The sequence below is a fragment of the Aulostomus chinensis genome, chromosome 13 (genome assembly GCF_037954235.1).
Source record: "Aulostomus chinensis isolate RoL2024-O1b breed Wild chromosome 13, RoL_Achi_v1.0, whole genome shotgun sequence".
Classification (NCBI taxonomy): domain Eukaryota; kingdom Metazoa; phylum Chordata; class Actinopteri; order Syngnathiformes; family Aulostomidae; genus Aulostomus; species Aulostomus chinensis.
This window is the reverse complement of record NC_141332.1, coordinates 13,428,789-13,449,538: the sequence shown is the minus strand read 5'-3', so window position 1 is coordinate 13,449,538 and position 20,750 is coordinate 13,428,789.

The following is a 20,750-nucleotide window of genomic DNA, read 5'->3' as shown; positions in this document are numbered from 1 at the left end:
CTGATGCCTGAGAATTTTTAGCTGAGAGATGGATTGGGAAGGGGACGGTGCACAAGTGAGTTTTTATTGACGACGTGAGGCTCGACGGCTTGATGTGAGGTTTGGAGACTTGATGTTGACAATGGACCAACACCAAGGAGGGGAAACACAGAGGTTAAATACAAGGAGGTAAACGGGGCACAGGTGGTGCAATCAACCAGGTGCGACACATAAGGTAATCACAGGAGGGAGGACAGGAAGACAGGACATGACTACAAAGTCAAACAGGAAGCACGAGACAGGGATGGTGACAAGAGACACAGCAAAAGTCTTGTGTTTTACCATTCTTATGTAAATGGAGTCTGTGTCTTGTTAAACCCTAGTGATACTTAACCCATCGAGTGTATTTTGCCCATCAAGCAGCATTCACAGCAACATTTATCTCCTCCCCTCCTGCATTGCTACTTTGTGACTCCAAAAGGCAGAAAGAGTAAGCCATGTATATTTAGCTTGAAGCTAATGGCGACTGATGCTAACAACAACAAAAATGTCCAAAAACATCAGTTTACAAAGCTCTCAGGCTCATCTCCCTGTACAATCTATGTCTTCTTTGTTTGACTGTCTGTTCAGTAATCTGAAAACACTTGGATGTTTGCTAAAAACTTATTATGGTCACATTCACGGTTTGATGACGCGCCAATGAGTACTAAAGTAGAGGGGTTACAGTTTGTTTTGTTTTTTAGAACACAAATTACAGTGTTTGTGGGTTATAGAGCGTATGACCACATAAAGAAGACGTGGATTACACCAGACACATGCTTTACTGTTGTTAGCCTTCAGTCACCAATAGCTTCAAGTGAAATATATGTGACTGACGCTTTCTACGTTCTCAAGTCACAACAAAGAGGCACACAGAGGTGAGCTGAAGACACATATTTATGAATACTTGAAAGGCAAAATATACTTTTTTGAATGACATATCACTTTGAGAACTGACTTGAAACTACTTTATATCTGTAGGTTACGCTCCGACTTCCTCTCGCCCAGTTTATTGTCTGGGCCCGCGTCCCACTGGTCTTAGGTGGTCTCAGAAGTATAATATGATATACAGTATACTACCTGCCTATATGATTTAAGCCCCAGGCTCAATTCTATCCAAACCAACATGAATCAAATATATTTGCTTGCGGTTCTGGAGGAGTTGGATGAGAGGGAATAGAGGCTGAGGGAATAGAAGCAGCTCCGGCTGATGACATAGTAGAGAAAGATGACCTCAACGATGACCTCAATAATAAGTATGTTGTGGAAGGTTTCATTGTGAGGATTTGATTGTGGATTTACGCTGCAGCCAGAGTGCTGATGGCTCCGCTGTCAAGAGCTTGTAGGAAAGAATGTTGTCCCTTTGTTTACTGTTGTTTAGTCTGTGGTATTTATAGGTACAGCGCTGCTTGTTTCTGCTAATCATACTGTGGATGCAATAAGTATGATTGCAGTAATGACTGGTTGGCTTCCCAAAGAATTTGTCGCTGTTTTTTTCTCTCCGTTCATTTTGCTACACGACGCAATCGGGGTTTTTTTTTTTGGGGGGGGGGGACGTGTGTACGAGCACTTTAGGTTGGCGCCTGGTGGTGCTTCTCATCATCAAAGAATATATCTAATTCTTTTGCCATGAAAGTGCCCATCTGATAGGGGCCCATCTTACACAACTGCCAGAGCTTAGTTAACATGCAGAAACAGACCCCAGGAATGTTCTTTAATCAACCTTAATTATAGGTTCCCAGACTCTGCTGCTCCCAGGTCAGTTGTTAATCCTAGATCCTGGTTCAAAAGTTCAGAGCGTTGTTCGCTCAGAGGGTGAAGGCCCCCGAATACCTCCTGCAAAATACTAACCAACTTATAAGTTGATGCAACATTCATCACATGGCCCTGGTCTGCGCACCCACATATCAATGCCCTGCTAAGTGCCTGCTGTTAATGATGTAAAGTGTGAACTTTCAAGCGCCTCCTCTGTCTGTGGGACAGGATTTTACTTGTAATGGTCCGAGCATTCTGTGATTTGTTTTTTGCAGCATTGTTGCATCAGGAGAATGTAATGTGACAAGGTAGGTCTGCTGAACGTACACATCTCCGAGTGATGATTGTTTGTGGTGTGTGTGTGTGTGTGTGTGTGTGTGTGTGTGAGAGTGTGTATGTCTGCCTGTTCTTGCATGTAAACAACAAAGATCCAGTCACACGCAGAGGAATATGGACGGCTCATTCAGTAAAGCCTGAAAAATAATCCAGCCCAGATCCAGTCAAACACACACATGTGGAGTGCGGATGTTGGAACTACTGCCGACACGTTTTCAAAACACTGTGTGCTGGGTTGAGAGTGTGCTGGATGGGTCAGTGGAGTTTGACGGAAGAAAAACAGTCTGGTGTCAGCTGAGGAAATGCATCTCATCTTGTCTGACTGCCCAGTAACTCACGACCTCAAGTGACTTCAGTTTGGGTTCGAAAGAAAGAAAAAAAAAGTCTAAGTGTAGCGGCATTAATGGAAAAGGAAAATCAGAAATATCTCAATAGATATAGAGTATTGCAACTCCAGCTGTAACAGATATGCTAAATAAATGTGTGGTCTGACCAAAATAATGTAAATGTTGACATGTGGATTGTGGTTGTGTTAAATCAGTGTGTAACAGAACTCAGCCGAGGCTGCATTTTTGTGGCCAATTTAAACTCGTAACATGAACAAACCTATCTGACAATGATCCTTCCCAGGCCTCCCAGGGGTCACGAGATAAGTAAAATAATACACAGAATATTTTTTCTACACTTTTTCCACAAATTCTTGCTTTTTTCTTCAGGCATCTAAAATTTCCTCAAATTGGATTAAAAAAAAATTGGCAGGAAACTGCTTACAAGTTTTCTTATTCACTTTTATTCAAGGCTTTTGACCCGATATCAAAGCTTTCCTCTGCAAAAATATGTCATCCTGTTCATAAGTCATCCTGAAGATGTCCAAGTCACTGACAGGGAAGGTTAGGAAGAACATAAATATAGTTCTACCATAAAGACACGGCAGTTAATAATGAAGTTTTATTCCCGAATATGACAATTGGTCACAGGAGGCTTCTAATCTTTAAAATTTTTAAATGAACAAAGTAAGATTCAGCTTTATTGCCACGAAAAATATAACTATATATGTAAATACTGTTTTGAACTGTTCCAGCTGTTCCAGCTGTTAATTGATAATAAAATCACTTATATAAATATAACAGTGCAAGAATTTAATATGAGAATATAAAGAAAATATAGAAAAAATACGTTGAGGCACGGTGGTGCAGTGGTCAGCACTGTTGCCTCACAGCAAGAGGGTTCCAGGTTCAAGTCCCGGCTCCAGCACAGGATCTTTCTGTGTGAGTCTCCATGTTCTCCCTGTTCCTGTGTGGGTTCTCTCTGGTACTCCAGCTTCCTCCCACAGTCCAAAGACATCAAGAGGGGCCGAGGCTGATTGATACTCTAAATTGACCGTAGGTGTGGCTGTGAGTGTGAATGGTTGTCTGTCTCTATGTGTTGGTCCTGTGATGGACTGGTGACCCGTCCAGGGTGAACCCCGCCTCTCACCTGAAGGCTGCTGGGATAGGCTCCAGCACCCACGACCCTTAACAGGATAAGCAGTAGAAAATGAATGGATGATTATAAATAAAAATACAAAAAGTACAAGGCAACACAACAACAGTACTTGGCACAGGCTTCTCTCCTAGGTCAAATATGCAGGACCAATGAAGAGTGAACACCTGGTGGAGGAGGAGAAGACGCGCTGAAAGCAGGAGTGAGGTGGGACAGTTTAAAAACAGTATTCGCTCTTTCTAGGATAGTAGGAAGGCTAATATAACCTCCCAACAGAGTTACTGTGCTGTTGGTTAGTAGAACTGAAAGACTGAAATAAACCACAATACAACCCCAGAAGGTGTTTGCTATCAGAGTCGCGATGTGATGGGTGAGCGAGCTTCCAGGGAGAACTTTTGTCATGTCCCCAAAAGTTGATCATCATCTCTGGGGAAGGCCATTGCCAAAGACAAGACTAAAAGCTCCAGATAAACAAATCTAGCTTGAATACAATAACATCTTACAGACATACACAGCTTTGTTTGGAAGTACAGGGATGCTTTTCATGAAATCCAAAGGTTAACATGTTAATATGCAAGCCTATTATATACATATGTCTTGCAGGTATCATATTTAGCAGAGGCTACGTTTACCAATCAGTGCTAAAGTACAGTCGGGCTGAATATTTGGTTGTAAACTACAGAGTGAAACAATCCAGATGTGATGGCGGTACTAAATGCTCCATTGCTTCTGGGTTGCAGCTATTTAAGAAGTAAAATTGTTAAATAATCTCCCCCTAGTGGCCATAGCCAAGCACATGAAGTCCACAAATAAACAAGTCTACTTTTTGAATGAACACAGAACAAATATTCATTGCAATGCCATGTTGTTTTCTGTCTGATTCTTGTTTAATTCTGTGGTATTATAGCCAGTATCAGAACCATTCATGGCAGGAGCCGTTCATGGCGATGTCATCGTTGCCATAGCAGCGACAGTACTATATAACAATCAGTCAGAGCATCAACAAAGTCACTTGGATTCATCATCTGGGAACTGGGAACACAAGAAATGATAAACTCTCATTTAATGTACTGTAGCTGAAACCTTGATTATAGACATTTCATTATCTCTGATTGTTCATCTGTCCCATATTATCTCAATGCATCATTTCTTTGTAAATGAATAATCTTTTCTATCTGATTGTTGTCAGTATCTGGCCAGTATTTGAACTCTGCAGCTGCATGTGCATACGAAGGCTAAGAAATACAATTGGCAAAGTTTTTGACAAGGGATTAACAGTAAGATGAGTTGAGTATGATGTCAGACACACACAGCCAGTGTGTGTGTGTGTGTGTGTGTGTGTGTGTGTGTGTTCTGTTAGAGGCGTTTCAAAATATTGATCTATTGACCAGAGTGTCTTCTGAGAGCTGAAGTACTGACAGCTGCCTCAGTTGCCGATCGCTGCTTTCATTTCCTCGTTTTATTATGTAGTCGTCGGTGCTTTATCATGTTCTATGTCCTATCCCACCCTGCTCGTTATGTCCTGCAGCAATCCTCAAGGCAACTGTGGGAATGAGGACGTGTCTGTCTGCCTGTGCAGTGGGTGAGTGGAGTTGTGACACTTTCATGTGCTAACAGGCACTCACACAACCTTGATATAATAATACTCCGACTTCTGCTTCACGAACAGGACCAGATCCACAACAAATACACAGATCAATGTTTTACTTCTTATCCTGTCCATCATGCCTGTTCAAATAATGTCTTTGGCAAAACATCGACTTCTGCTTCAGTTGTCAAGCTCTGAGCATCCAACCTGGATACCACTGCCGGAGTTAGGACTGATGAAACATGTATGGTATGCTCGCAAAAGATGCTGCCAAGAGAGGTTCTCACATTCCCCCCCCGGGCACTGCCAATCACTCGGATATCTGTGTTGGTAAATGTAAGCACAGGCGAGTATGCAGCATCCAGACACAACATGATCAGACAGGCCATCTTTGGTCTGTATCCTCTCCACATCTTAGATTAGTTGGCTATTGTTGTGCTGTATCCTTCATCAGTCCAGCATTACCAGTGTGTTAAAGCAGCTTCGTCGAGGAGGGGGACGGACAAATAATTTGTTGAGAGAAGGACCTATTGTGAGAGATGGAAGGAGGGAGATAGCCGAGGTGAGAAGAGATAATGATGCAGCTGGCGTGTTGGCCCCTGATGACTCTGGGAAAAGTGCCTCAGCATCCTGTGGCAGCAGGGCCAGCCCTGTGCATCTGGGGACCCAATTGGCAGGAAAAATTCAGGGGCCCGGGACGGTGAATTATTCATACAACCAGCTACTGTGTGCAATGTATTTTATGATGCATTTTATTTGTACTTCACCAACGTGACGGGCCACAGTTTTTAAATTATTAAAACAAAAGTAAAGCTGACTGAACAATTTTACTTCAATTGTGTTTTTATCTGATGATTTTACCATGTTTTTAGCTGTAGTTGTCTCCTACCATTTGGTAAGTGTGAGATATCAGTAAGATTCTGCAAAAGATATATGTGTATATACAGTAGAGTATTCTGTATGCATTGATGTGTTGGCTCTAGGCATTACATGGCTGTTATACTCCAGCGTGTGTGCATTACCTTGAGGGCTGTAGTTTCATGGAATAATGGCCAATTCTACAGAGCACATAAATTTCCTTCTACAAAATGAAGTAAAACAACCCCAAATACATATTTTTAGTTAAACATTCTGCTGTCTCCCTCCATGAGTTGAAAGACATGTTTCTTTGCAGTCTTTCAGACTTGGATTTTCCAACTTGCTCTGCCAGCATCTGCTGGAATTGATCCATTCTTGCAATGCCTGCTTGTTTACAAGGAAACGGATGTGACATGTCTGACTGGAAAATCTCTGTGACCTCTGCAGAGTTTTTTGCATTGCAGCATTTTTCTGGATGCGTGTGACACAGCAGCAAGTCGTCTCTGCAGTACGCAGAAGCGTAATTTCTGCTTTTGTTGACGAACCTCTTCAATGTCATGCAGATCAAGGACAGTTTCTGTGGACTGGAAGACTGGGGTAGTGCATGGTTCCCATTAAAAAAAAAACACACACACAAGCGGAAGGTGTGTTCCAGTCACAGGAGGATCCCAGTGCTCAGCCCCCTGGGTCGAGCCTATGCCAAGGTGCTGGAAAGATGTCTGGGGCTGATTCAGCAGGAACGTCCTGGCCATGGAGCAGTGATCCAAACTCTGCCTGTATTCTTGTTCCCTGTGGGTGTTGGGCTCCACCAGGGTTGTCCATAATCCCAGTTCTATCTTGTAAAATAGAATTGTAAGGAGAAAAGTGTCCAGCGTCTCTGCTTGTAGCAGCTGAGATAGTTTTACTGGCCTTTTCAGACTGTGATCCTGGTTAGATCCTGGCAGGTTTGGGGCTGTCACAAGGCAATGGTTCCTTGCAGGAAATTGGTGGATTGCTTCCTCCGGGTGGGAGGTGAGTTTAAATACTTGGAGTCTTCGGCGCAGCATCAACTCTAGTGCCAGCACCGCGTGGATCTCGTGCGGCGAAGAAGGAGCTGAGTCGGCAGGGGAAGTTCTCAATTGACCAGCCGGTCTATGGTCACTATCTTTAGGTACAGTGACTAAAAAAAATGAGAAGGTGAGAACAAGCTGCATAGATTTCGTGAGGAGATCAGATATCAGAGTAGAACCGCTGCTCCCTCCTTCATGTGGAAAGGAGTAAGCTGAGGTGGTTTGGGTGCCTCCCATTGAGGTAATCTGGGCGCATCTGTTTTGTAAGAGGTCTTGTGGTACTAGACCCAGAATACGCTGAAGGGCTGGAGACACCCACTTCTGGTTCCACTGAAGACAGTGAGAGAAAATGGTTATTACGGCTCAGGATGATGAGTAAATCCAAGAGTAAATGGTGTTCCCTCCCTTCCATATACATTTTATTTGAGTTTTTTGAATGATTTTGAAATGTATTCACTCCGTGTGTCCATTATGAATCCCATTAAATCGCAGCTGGTACAACGTTTTTTTTTGAAAAAGAAAAAAAAAATCAACTTCAATAAAGCAACTGTAAAATTTGAACCTTACCACTGAATTTTATTCATCAAATGAAGAACTGTTTTTTGTTTTGTTTTTTTTATTGCCAGAATTAAACCTCTCAAAGCTGCTTTCATGGTGGAGGGGGTGGAGCAAAGGAGGAAGCCATTAACATCTGAGGCAGATCCAAACCTCATTGTTGTCACAGGTCTGGGTTCTCCTTTCTAGTTTGATGATGCAAAACAGTTTTCAGCTGCAAATACTGGAAATAATTTGGGAACGTATCATATCTCCATCCTTTAATAAGTGACCCAGCTTAGTTTATTTAGTGATATGCTATTAGAGAGAGGTTTACCACCAGCCATGAGACCAGAGGGCATGGATAAACCACAGATTTAAGGCTTTAATCACGCTAGAATAACTTTTTTAAAGGGTTGGTGATGAGCTGGATGGGTGATAGGAGGAAGCTGGGGAACAATCTCTGCTCCAGTGACCTGCATCTGATCTGTTAAGTTAGCTGAAGATACTGGCAATACCCATTTGTACTCCATATATCAAATCGCATCTGTTATCCTCAGCTCAACTTTGTTTCTAGGAACAGATCGTGTTTTTTTGGGGGGGGGGGGGGGGGGTTGGCGTCTCGAACAATGTCTTGATTTAGCCCTTAGCTCATCCATCAACCTGTTTGTCTTTCATGTGTTCGCTGCGTTCTTGGTAAGTGTAATGCAGCTGTTAGTGTGAGTGTCTGCGATGTGCACATGTTTGGACTTCTTTGAAACTGCAGCAGACGCGCAGATGGACACTTAACGGATGTATTACCTTCCTGGGGAAATGATACCGATCCTCTTTATTTCCCTTCGGTTGGTAACGAGCAGGTCGGAGAAGCAGCTTTCCTGAAAACTAGTCTTTCAGGTAAATGTTCTACCCTTGTGGATGGTAAAGAGGGAAGCACACCTTCAAATTAGCCAAGGAGAGGCCAGTGGAAAGGAACATTCTCGACGCCTTCCACCTGTATAACAGTGACAGACAGCAGCGAGGTGGTAAATGTCTGTTGTGTAAGCAGCAGGAGCCTTTGAACTACCTCCTCCTGTTACGCAACCACCGCTGGCCCTTGTACTCTCTGCCCAGCTATCTTTTTAACCTGCTCCTGGTGACACCTGAGTGTTTATTGTCAGATACCAGTCTATTAGTTTGACCCCATACCTGTGTTCTTGCAGAAATGGCACTTTTTCCCCCTGTGTCGTCTTTGAGGCTGCAAGCGTGAAGCAGAAATGCCAGGGAACACTGAGATGGCTCGCTCTGACCTCCAAAAAGTTGAAAGAGAGATGCTACCGAGCGAGGAGTCAGAGCGGAGGATGATGGATGACTCTAAGCAGTCTAATAGTGTTGCCCTCCTCTACAGAAAAAGAACAAATATCTACCGGGGCTGAATGATGTGTGTGGCCTCTGCTCCCATCATGCAGTGTACCCGCTTCTCTCATGTGGCTTTTCCTTCGGAGGTGCTGTAGATGCAGAGAGGGAGGGTCGTCAGCGCTGTCAGGCTGCTTGTCCTCACAGATAGATGCTCCATACATGATCACCCTGCAGGCTGCATGTGTTTTATTACTTCTCCTGAATGTCGCTCCAGTCACCAGAAGGCGGTTTTAAATGCAAAAAACACATGTGCACAGATTTTAGTTCCTGCTTAAAGTGAATTATACAAGTTCATCTTTTCTATGCTCCAGCCTCTCAATCTGGCTGCGATCTTTGATCTATATTTTAGACATTAAGAGTCCGTGTCCAGAATAGATAAAGGTATCACAAACTTGGTACTCTTGTCTCGTAAAGCCTGGCAACTTTGTTAATAAATTATTGCATGCTGGGGCGAGCAGTGGCCCTGAGGGTTTTGGAGGAGACCTTTAGCGGAGCACAGACTGCTTTACACCTGTAATATAAATTAAGTGTGAGCAGGGGAGGGAAAAGGATGGACACCTGAACCTCTTCCACAAAGCAATAGCTGCAACCTGACTTTCCTGGCTCATTATTTATCACTGCCGGATGGAGCAAGGCTATGCTTTGAGGCTGTGGTGACCTTACGCGCAATTTTTAGATAAGCAAATTGTATGTTTACAAGGCAAAAAAAAAAAAAAAAAATAGAGCCATGAAATAAAACCTGACTGCTGAACATATGAACCTCATTCAGCCTCATGTTTTGACTGCTAGAGATAATCTTCCATTCTTACAACTTTGTGCTTGAAACTAAAACAAAACAAAAAAAAACCACCTCATGATTTCTTAGTAATAATGACAGCGGGCCTCTGGTGTCATCCCTGTTATCCAGAATCATTCAGTCTGAATTTTTAAGCTAAATAATCAGAGATGGTTTCTATATGACTGGACACGAACGAGAACGCTCATTTGGAATGTTTGAGACGGTGTTCCACTTAAGAGGGAACAGCACAGGCTTAGCTGAAGCCAAAGCTGAAACCTAAACTAGTTCTTACCCTCTGACAGAGCTAGAACTGGCAGGGACAGTAGGGACAGGAGGGACATGTCCCCACCAATATCCAGCCACTAATGCATCGCCCCTGTCAGCGTAAGTCCAGTAATCTTACATTTGAAATATCTGAAGTACTGAAAAAGGAATCTACAACCAGATTTTCAAGACAGAGCTGAACTGGTCAAGTGTTCGTGGCTGTCATTAGTGAAAGATTGATAAGCTCCGATGTTAACGTCCCTTTGAGGCTGTTTTTTTCAACGCTGGTAGTGGCGTTCTATGAGTCCTCTTCCTCCTCTCTCTCTCTCTCTCACACACACACACACACACCCTTCCCATCCCTGCTAGCCTCGACTCTCCTGCTTAGGTGTATTTAATTGAACATATTTGAGCATTATATTTTTGTTGTTGTTTAACTTCAAGGAAGTCATATTTTAAGAGATTATTATAAAATAAAACAACCTTAATACCGAGTACAGTTCAGATACTCCATTTTTATTTTTAGCCTTTATTTAAAGTAAAATCAAAGTTAAGTAGAAAAACATAGTGACTGTATTTTATTACTTGCTAAATCTCATCAAGACCTTTAAAATGATATATAAAACTAATTTTCAGCCAAGATGTCACCTTCGCCCTTTTTGCACCAAGCCCTCGAAGGTTAGACTACAAACCTGATCTTAATGTCAATCTTTGAATAGTTTTTTTCTTCCGAGTCACCAGACAAAGACTCAACCAACAAAATATATTCAGTCACGAAATTTAATATGTTTTCATCTTGAGGTGCATTGATTGAAACGCTAAAAATACAAATAACAAAGTTGATACCAGTGTTTCTTTTTGCTCATTAACTGCGTTATTTTTCTAAAATGTGGAAAACAGTACAAATAAAGACGGTCCAGTATCGAGTCTGGGAATGTGTGGTGATAAAGTTGGTGTAGTTTGGATTCAACAGCTCCAGAGTTCATAAGAGATGCTTCACACTGATGTCAGACAGCGTAAAGGCAAACTGTGTGTTGGATAATTACAGATTTAATACAACAGTCATTCCTGTCTTCAGACTGTGGCAGCGTTGCTCTGTAGTCAAACGTACTCCTTAAATTGGGCTGTGACTTTTAGCTTTAATCTGTACACAAACAGGAATATTCCTCCGCCTTGGGGAGGGGGGGGAGGGTCACGTGTGTAAACGTTCTTGACAGGCAATGGTTTAAACATCCGCCAGAGCACTTACTCATCTGGAACATATGCTCAGCTCATTCATGGAAATAAAAGTGAATAAGCATATTTCCCATCAGGCTATGTGAGATTCTGAGGATGACATCACTGTGACTGCACGGACAGCAACAGTGGTTGAGACCGCAAGTTTATTTTTACTACGATTTAGCATGACCTTTATGTAGATGTTCACTCTTTGAGAAAATAGAGCTATTTTTCTCCTGGTCTTCCAAGTTCCAAGCCAAGTTTCAGCATGTTGAAGCGAGCTGGACAGCTTTACACGAGCGGGGAGGCTCTCCGGAGAAGTCTACAGGGAGTTTCACTCAGTGTCATCAAGTTTCGTGCAATAACTTCAGCAGTGACTGGACAGGATATTAGCTTCTTGAAATTTGTTTTACCATAAGCGGGGGGTTATCTGAGTCACCGCCCCCTCTTTTTTTCCTTTCTCTTTCTCTCACCCTGCTGTGGCTGTTTGCTCATCATGCAAGAAACAATCAGCAATTCTGCAAAGCTTCCACCGTCTCCATTAAAAAATCATGAATCAATTTGAGCTTGTTCAAAATTTCAAACAGAGCTTTCATTAAAAATTCACCGGGACCTCTCTGTCTGTCGCTTGTAAATACGTCACTGGTATTGCCAGGGTTGGCGAGGGCTGCGTCAGAATGAGCCAAGTGCTTAAATGCTTGATCCCTGAATTTGGTGTCAAGGGCAAAGCCTGAGTCTGGGTTCATGTAAGGTCTTCCCTGAGGCGGCTGCTGCGAAACAGACTTTCCACAGCACGTTGAACCACTGCACAGCTCCACGTCTTATCATTTTAACTTGATTTTTTTTTTAAATTCACCATTATACTTTTATACATTCAGCTCAAGCATGCCTTTACAATTGAAAGTGACTGTCTTCAATTTTTTAATGGGAACAACCAGGTGTTAAAAATAAAGTGAACTCTGTAAAGTGCAAGCACTTTTTAAACTCCACATCCTCTCTCTCTCTTTCTCTCTCTCTCTCTCTCTCTCTCTTTCTCCCTCTCTTGCACACACCCTTACACACACACACATACACACACACACCCAGCCTCCCGGGTTTCCATGGATACCAGTGGTGAAGGAAAAGAGAAATTCAAGGACAGGTATGTTTGCAAATGAGAGTTCCTCGGATCATATGTCCACTGAGCCGTTATCATCAGCCCATCTAATCTTCTAACACTCACTCTTGTGCCTTCCCACTGGCAGGATAGCAACACATGACGTTAACTATGGAAATACATAAATGAGAATGGAAAGATATCGAAGTAAACATGATGCTATTTGCACATTTGCCTGCTGTGAGTTGGGTACATCTGCCGACCGTGCTGTGTGTGTGTGTGTGTGTGTGTTTGTGTTTGTGTCCGTATGAGAGGACCACGTGTTTTGGCTGCCTCACACACAAGAACAGATATAGAACAGACATACTCCAATATGGTCCTGGATTAGAAGACCAGATCGTTCTGTCTTCACATTGTTGTGTCACAAACAATAATAATGAAAAAAAAAAGGAAAAAGAAAAAAAAAAGATTTCAACACATGATATTTTTGACAAAATCACAACAACAGGAAAAGAAACTGAAAAGAGATATTTAAAGGACAGAGTTTGTACATTTGTCAATTTTATCTTCATCAGTTTCTCAGCGGGTAATGGGAACACAGTATTTCACTCACTGGCGCCGTGTGACTGAGCTGTTTTCATCTCGTCGAGTGCAGGGAGGATCACATCTCTTTGTGATGGCTCATCTCCTCCCCCCACACACACATGTAGGTGTCAGACTTTGGTTGATTATATTCTAAAGCCCATTACATTTGGTTAGTTCCCACATCAGGACAGGAATCAGAGCTGTACACAAGTGGACCACCTACACTTACTTAAGGGACTGTTCTGAGTTAAGGCTTTTTTTGAAGTATATAATCTGTAAAAATGACTATATTTGCCCTTGTTATAGTAACATAACTAAAATGGCTGTGTGATTCTACCATTACTCAAGTAACTGACTGGTCTTCAGTATCTCTTGACCTGCAAAAATATGTGTTAACCCACTCGTAATCTTCAGGGGACAAACTGTATTTCTTCAGAAGGGGTATTTGTCAGTTTGGATTGAGACTACAAAAGATGAAGATATATTACATGAAATTTAGCCCATTAACTTCACATCCGCTCAGAAAGTCCCTCCAGGAGTTTGTAGAAGAGGTAGTTTTTTTTTATATTGCTAACATTTGCAGGACGTGTACCTTACCTGACCAGGTTATCAGTCCTTCAGATGTTTGAATCCTCATTTTTTACTTCAGTTGATGTATTTAATAACTTTAAATTTTGGTCCACTTGCCTCCACAAACTGTGAGAGAACGTCTCACGCTGACTCACTCACTATGACTCGACTATGATTGCTCTAATAGTCAGGGTTTTTGTGAGTTAATTTGAATTTTATTCTGTATTTTGCATGCGTGTAGCCACTCTGACATGACTCAAACAAAACACACACACACACACACACACATACACGCACACACACACACACACACACACACACACACACACACACACACACACACACACAGACAGGCTGTTCTGCCTCCTATAGCCCTCATACCATATGTCATCCCTGGAGAAAAAGGCTCATCCCACGTAATGTCATGGTTTGCTCTGTACCATGCACCAAACATCAAATTTAATCATAACAATATTTTCATACCTTTCATTTACCTGTGGCAGTGTGTGTATGATTTACGTGTTTATGTATGCAGACACACACACTCACACACGTGTCTGCAGGCTGCACACAAGCTTTTACATGTATGTGTATGTATGCATGTATTAAGCTGTTTTTCATTCTTTCAGCATGAAGTCTCATGTTGTCTAGATGATGGGCTGATTAGCAGCTGAGCAGCGTTCTCACAACCTCCACACACATCTGCATGGCAACCAATTTGTTTGTCTCCTGTCCTTTCTCTCGTCCTCCCTTTGTAAGTCTTTAACTCGGGACCATGTAAGCGATTAAGGCTTTGATGGCGTGAGTGAGCTTGTCTGTGCAAATCTTATTGATGGTGCTGTATAAAATACTCAAGTAATATCCATCCATACATTCATTTTCTACCGCTTATTATGTTAAGGGTCACGGGGGGGGGGGGGGGCTGGAGCCTATCCCGGCTGCCTTCGGGGTGAGAGGCAGGGTTCACCCTGGACAGGTCACCAGTCCATCACAGGACCAACACATAGAGACAGACAACCATTCACACTCACAGTCACACCTACAGTCAATTTAGAGTATCAATCAGCCTCGTCCCCTCTTGATGTCTTTGGACTGTGGGAGGAAGCTGGAGTACCAGAGAGAACCCACACAGGAACAGGGAGAACATGCAGACTCCACACAGAAAGATCCCGTGCTGGAACCGGGACTCAAACCCGGAACCTTCTTGCTGTGAGGTGACAGTGTGAACCACTGCACCACTGTGCCGCTGTTTTTTTTTAAAATGTAGCATTGTTAATTCTCTCTTGCATTCTGATCCGAAAAGATGTGTGTATTTTATATATTTTTGAATATATATATTTAATATATATATTTGTTATATCTGTGGGTGGAATGACAGAAATAAACTTGAAACCTGAAAATATGATGCGTAGACAGGAAATCTCTGTGGTGTCACATGTTGGAATTGAAATTATATTTTGACACACAATCAAAAGTTGGAAAACCACTGTTAAAGGACCATGAGGAAACACCGGAATACTTTATATTTGGGAGCATCTGCTCCAGCATATCGTTAGCCGGTCTATATTTGGTGTATCGCGCGACCGCGTGAGACTGCAGAGAATTATCACCTCAAATCCATAAAGCTTTTTAGTGTATGAAGCCACAACTTTCCCATCAACCACGGTGTGTTGGCAGCAGGCGGCTCAGGGAAAGCTTTGACAATCCCACTGTATGTTACACGCAGCCGCCACTAAATGGAAGACAGACAAACATAATAAGTTCATAGTGAAGCATTTAGTTGCGAGAAAACCTGGTATTTCCCCCGGGAGTTGGTGGAGAGCAAAATGAGTCTGTCACTGGTCGGGTACATGAGACTATTTCTTTCTGTCTCATAATTAGATCTTTGTTTACAGGTTTGCTGTGCACAACTTCATCACAGGAGTTTGTTAGCAGTGAAGTTTCCATCCGTGAGTTGCAAATGTGAACCATCCAGAAATGTGACATCATGCATGTTTCCACTTGCTTAATGTATTTGAACAGCAATGACACAAATCATTTGGTTCGGACTGTCTTGAATCAGTGTAGTTTATTAAAAGAACTACAGTCGGAGATACTGTGAGCTCAACCTGCACTTTAACTTGAAAACTCATAAATGGACAAAATAAATCAACTGGCCCGAAGGTAGAATTTAGACTTTATGAAGACACAGTGAAATTATGAGTAATATTTGACAAAATAAACAACCACTATATAAAAGTAGAACACGCAGAGCCTGTTTGCTCAGCAGCTCAATAAAATGAAGCTTTTAATTTACTTAACAACGCTGGTAATTTTAGCATTTCATTTAAAACTAAGGGGTTTAGATATCAACTATTACCATAATATGATGCAGGATCTACGTCGTGACACCTCAGTAACTCGCTGGGTTTCACCTTTCGGACATTTCACAAAGTTATTATCCACTTATGAAACTCTTAGGTCTCTTCAACAGTTCCTCTGCCCTCTCGTCGTTCACCTCAGGAGCTCTCTTCAGAGTTCAGATGTGAATAACTTTCATCTTTACCAGGATCCAGTCTTAACTTTAAAGGGAATGTCTTAGAAATCATCATAATTCTAAGAATTTTCTTTGAATTTCATTACTGGGAGCAACTCTTTGTACCTGGAAGCTTTAAGAATATCACCCCCTGATGTATTCGCCAGCTAACATTTGATCTCCTCAGTGGAGAGCATGGAAGGGTGGAGCCGAACAAGGGGAGAGACAAAAGAGCTGTTGAAGTTCTCGGATATCTGAGCATATGTGAACAGCGAGAAACACATACATTCAAAAACTTGCTTACCTTTCCTTGTTGCTTTTTTACCGATGGCACATATACTTTAGGATACAAGTATTTTACTTTATGTTGTCGGTCGGCAGCGTATGGGAACAACGGAGATATAGTTTGATTCAAGATGTCTGCGTTACTCTACACATAAGCTGCAGGGGTTCATCAAATAAATAGAAAAACAAAGAAAAATGAAGCACAGTCTGAATATTATACATAATATAAAGTAATATATGTTAATTATATTTTTCAAAAACTTGTCAAGACACTTTTTTTGACTCATGGTGATCCAATATACTGTAGCTTGAGACAACACAACCTTCAGACCCAGCAGGAGGCGGCCGATAACCAGAAAGTGGTGCTCACTCATTGGAATACTGAATAGTAGAATCGGAATACTGAAAAGCCAAGACACAGCAGGTGATCAGCTTTTATACAAACCTGAGAAAGTGTGCAAAATATAGAGCAGCTGTGTTGTGTAATGCAGCTTTCCACGGATGTGCCTACGTTAAAACCAGACAGTGATACTTTTTCAATTTGTCAAACAACTTCAGAAAAGAGCCAAAAATAAAGTATTATACATGCAAAATATTATAATTTTAGAAGAAAGATTTTTTGGGGGGGGGGGGGGGGTTTGAGCTGCTGGTATTTTCCCTCTCTGTTGTCTTCCTTTTTAAAAAGAAAAAAAATTAATCTAATTTTACCTGTCAGAGGTTTTACTGGTTTGTGGTTTGCACATCAGGTATTAATCTGCTGCCCTTATATGGTTTTTACTGGCAGGGTTTCCTCACGTTAATTCCACATTGCCTGGCCCACTCAGGTGGGTCAGATTTAGCGGTCAGCGTGACTCATGAATACCACGTAGTACGCTCCTCTTTTTCCTGTTTCTGGACTGTTTGAGAACAAATAAGAAAACCCTCATGCGTGAGGAATGACTCATCCTCTGCATGCCAGATTACCACACATGATCCATGTGGGTCATTTTTGATTGTGTGTGTGTGTGTGTGATTTTTGAGTCACTTGAAGGGCAGAAAACACTGCCCTCTGCTGTGGCGGGTCCTCCTGATGTAGTTCCAAGCACAACAGCTGAAAAAGAAACACGCTTCATGTTGTCCAGCTCCACTTTCTAATCAGTTGAAACACATGGAAAATGCTTTAAGAGCAGCAAAGTTCTACAGGACTCCGAGTTTTGAAGGTAATTGATGAGTGGTGTATAATTTATTGAAATGAAGCATGAAACAAAAATAAAAAATGGTCGTAACAGCAGGTATGGGAGACAGAGACCCACACTAGCAGTGTGGTGCTTTGTCACTTTGGGCTTTCCTGTTTATAACTACTTGAGCCTGCCAGACAGAAGCAGACAGGAAAAAGAGACCTGGTATGTGTTCTTTTTCCATCATACTCACACTCTCCCACTGTCTTGATTTTAATTGGATGTTCCTTTTCTATCTTCTATTTTTTTCATTTTTGTCCTCTTTCTGTTTTAATTCTGGACTTATGTTTTGTTTTGTTTTTTCCCACCCCATCTACCTTTGTTTCCCTTCTCCCTGCAAAGGCGTGTGTCAGGTCTTGGCATGAGTGGCATGCCTCCATATGGAAGCGTTCAGGAGATGATATATAACATATGTGACCCTACTTGCTCACTGGCGAGGGGACTGGCTGTGGAGATCACACTGTGTCATTAGTGGTGGTGAGAACGCCAGTGCTGCAGTGTAAGAGAGGAGAGAGAAGGATATGATATATAATTGGGTTAGGGAAGGGGGGGAAAGCGTGAAAAAGGAGGAGCAGAAAAAGAGATGGTGCTGAGTACATTGTGTCCTTTGTGGAATGTGTGTGTTCGCGTGTGAATGTGTATGTGTGTGTGTGTGTGTGTGTGTGTGTGTGTGTGTGTGTGTGTGTGTGTGTGTGTGTGTGTGTTCTGGCCCCCCCAGCTCGTCAGGTCTCAAGCGCTGATGTAAGGCGGACTTGGCAGAATAGCCAGACACACACTCTGGTTTCAGTGCGCATACAACGTTTGCTTTGAACCTGAATCTATCGGGACCAACAAACAAATTGATTTTGTCTGTGTAATGAGATTGTTCAGGATCTACTGACTCGCCGCTCGGAGGAAAAACAAGATTGTGTAAAGTTTTATATACTTTCATAGCATTCGGCCAATCTTATCTACGTCTTCATACAGACGCCTGCTGATGTCATGCAGCTTCCACAGACCTCCAAGAAAAAATACTGAGAGTGGATCTCCCATATTTTCCACTGTTCTGATTGGTGCTGTCAAGGCCTGGCTCGTGAGATGATTTGGTTTAGCCACAGTTATTTTGGCTGAAAGGCAGCAGAGCCCAACTTTTAATTCTCACATCGAAAGAAATATTACACATAAAAAGCTGTTCCGCTGCATGTTTGTACTTTGATGTAGACTGCAGGGCCACACAGCGAGGTTTGACGTGTGCAAAAGTCTAGTAAGCAGCATTAATTATGGAATCATTCTCTTTTACATCCTTCTGGTTTCAAATCTTGGTGCTGAACAGGATGTGGTACACTCAGCAGGACCATAAATTAAAAAAAAAAAGTTGTGACAGCTACACGGAGAGTGGAAAGTTCAAGTGTGAGTTTACTCGCTAATCTTTTCGTAGGTATACAGAAGATTAGTGTGGTTCTGCGGATGTGACTGTGACAACAACAAATTCACGAGGAGTTGTGGACTAAACTTGGAAACCCTTCAATTTGTGTCTTCAGCTTCGAGCAACTTAAATAATGAAGCTTGATTGAGTGACAACTTGTAAATCAGTTCCTCTCCTCTAAAGTTTAATGTGTATGTTTAATTCATTTACCTTCATTGATTGTTATTTGATCAATGATTTAAGGATATCTTTTGACCACTCATTTATAGGTGTTTTTTTGGGGGGGGGGGGTGTTAGCTTAGCGTTATAGTTTATCCGGGTGTTTCAGTTTCATATCATCTCATATTTGTGTCATGACTTTGAATGTACCAGAATGATGTCATTGAGGGAAACCTTGAAATCCGATCACTCATCATTTCGGAAAAGTGAAATTAGATTGAATTTTATGAGGCAAAGTCTTTATTAGTGGGACAGGAACAGAGACTGAAGAGAGACAATAGCCTGTGGGTTGAGATGGAAAACTGAATAATTTAGAAGAAATTAAAGGATTTTTAAAGATTATAAAAAGAGCTAATTAGCTGACTGAGTCAATTTGAAATTGAGTCAGAGTCGATGTGAAAGGAAGAGGGTCAGAGAGAGCAAAGACAAGACAGTGACGAAGAGGAGCGATCTAACAGAGAGAGGAAGATGGCAACTGAGGGAGACAGACAGCGCTTGTTTGCTGAGGCATTGATTCAGGGCCCCTCGAGGCTGCGTCTTCCATTTACCAATTTGTGTCTTTCCCTCTCTCATCCTCACCTCCGCCCATCTTCCCTGTCTCTGGCGGATCATTCGTAAGGAACAAACAGCGGCGCTCTGGAACACCGGACCCTTGGTTGCTGGGCAACCGCACACTGACTTGATGGAGTGGAGGCAACTTCAGAGGCCTGTGTGAGAACACTATCAAGGTTGTTATTAGACCTGAGTCCTGATAACCCCCACATCGCACATACACAGAAGGCACAGAACACACATGTGGAAAAGCACACGCTGGAAACATACGACTGGAGTTTGGCGGCTGCCACTGTAAAAACCACACATGCATGTAACCGCTCATGTAACAGAAAAGGCAACGTGGTGGCAAAACTGCTATTTTAGCCCCTTCTGTAGACATCCGACATCTTTACGAGGACTTCCTCTCCCCTCCCTGCTCAAGATGAGTGCGGCTTCAGTAATAACAGAGACAGTTATTAATTAAAGAGGGTAAAACTGACTCACTGCTACCCTCTATAATTCACCGGCAGGCCATCTGACTCGGCGACGTGGACGAGGAAACGGTGTGTGTACACATCAACGGACAGCAGTTTTAACCACTTTTTGATTTAGAGGTTCTGTGTGTGTGTGTGTGTGTTGCATGTGCGCATGCAACCCATTTTAATGTTTTTGGTTTAAAGTCCTACAAAAAAGTGATTTATTCGAGGTCGTATTGTATTAAAATCATTGATGAGGGACTGATCTGTGGGACCGTCCAATCAAAACCAGTTATTTATGTACACATCAGTCTCCCACTATAAGTGAGGACAATCCCTAAAAACTACAGTATAATAGAATAAGTTGCAATATTTTTTTGTTATTTTTGAACAGCGTTTCAAATGTGTTTTTTAGTCATTAGTCAAAATGGAAAGGTCTTAGTTTACTCCCCATCACCCTTTGGTGAGCATGCATGAAGTCACATCAGTAAAGGTTGAGGTGAGAAAGAACTACTTTATAAAAAACTCAGCTTTTAGAAAACTAAATCAAACTTTTAAGAGTTTTAAAGAGTG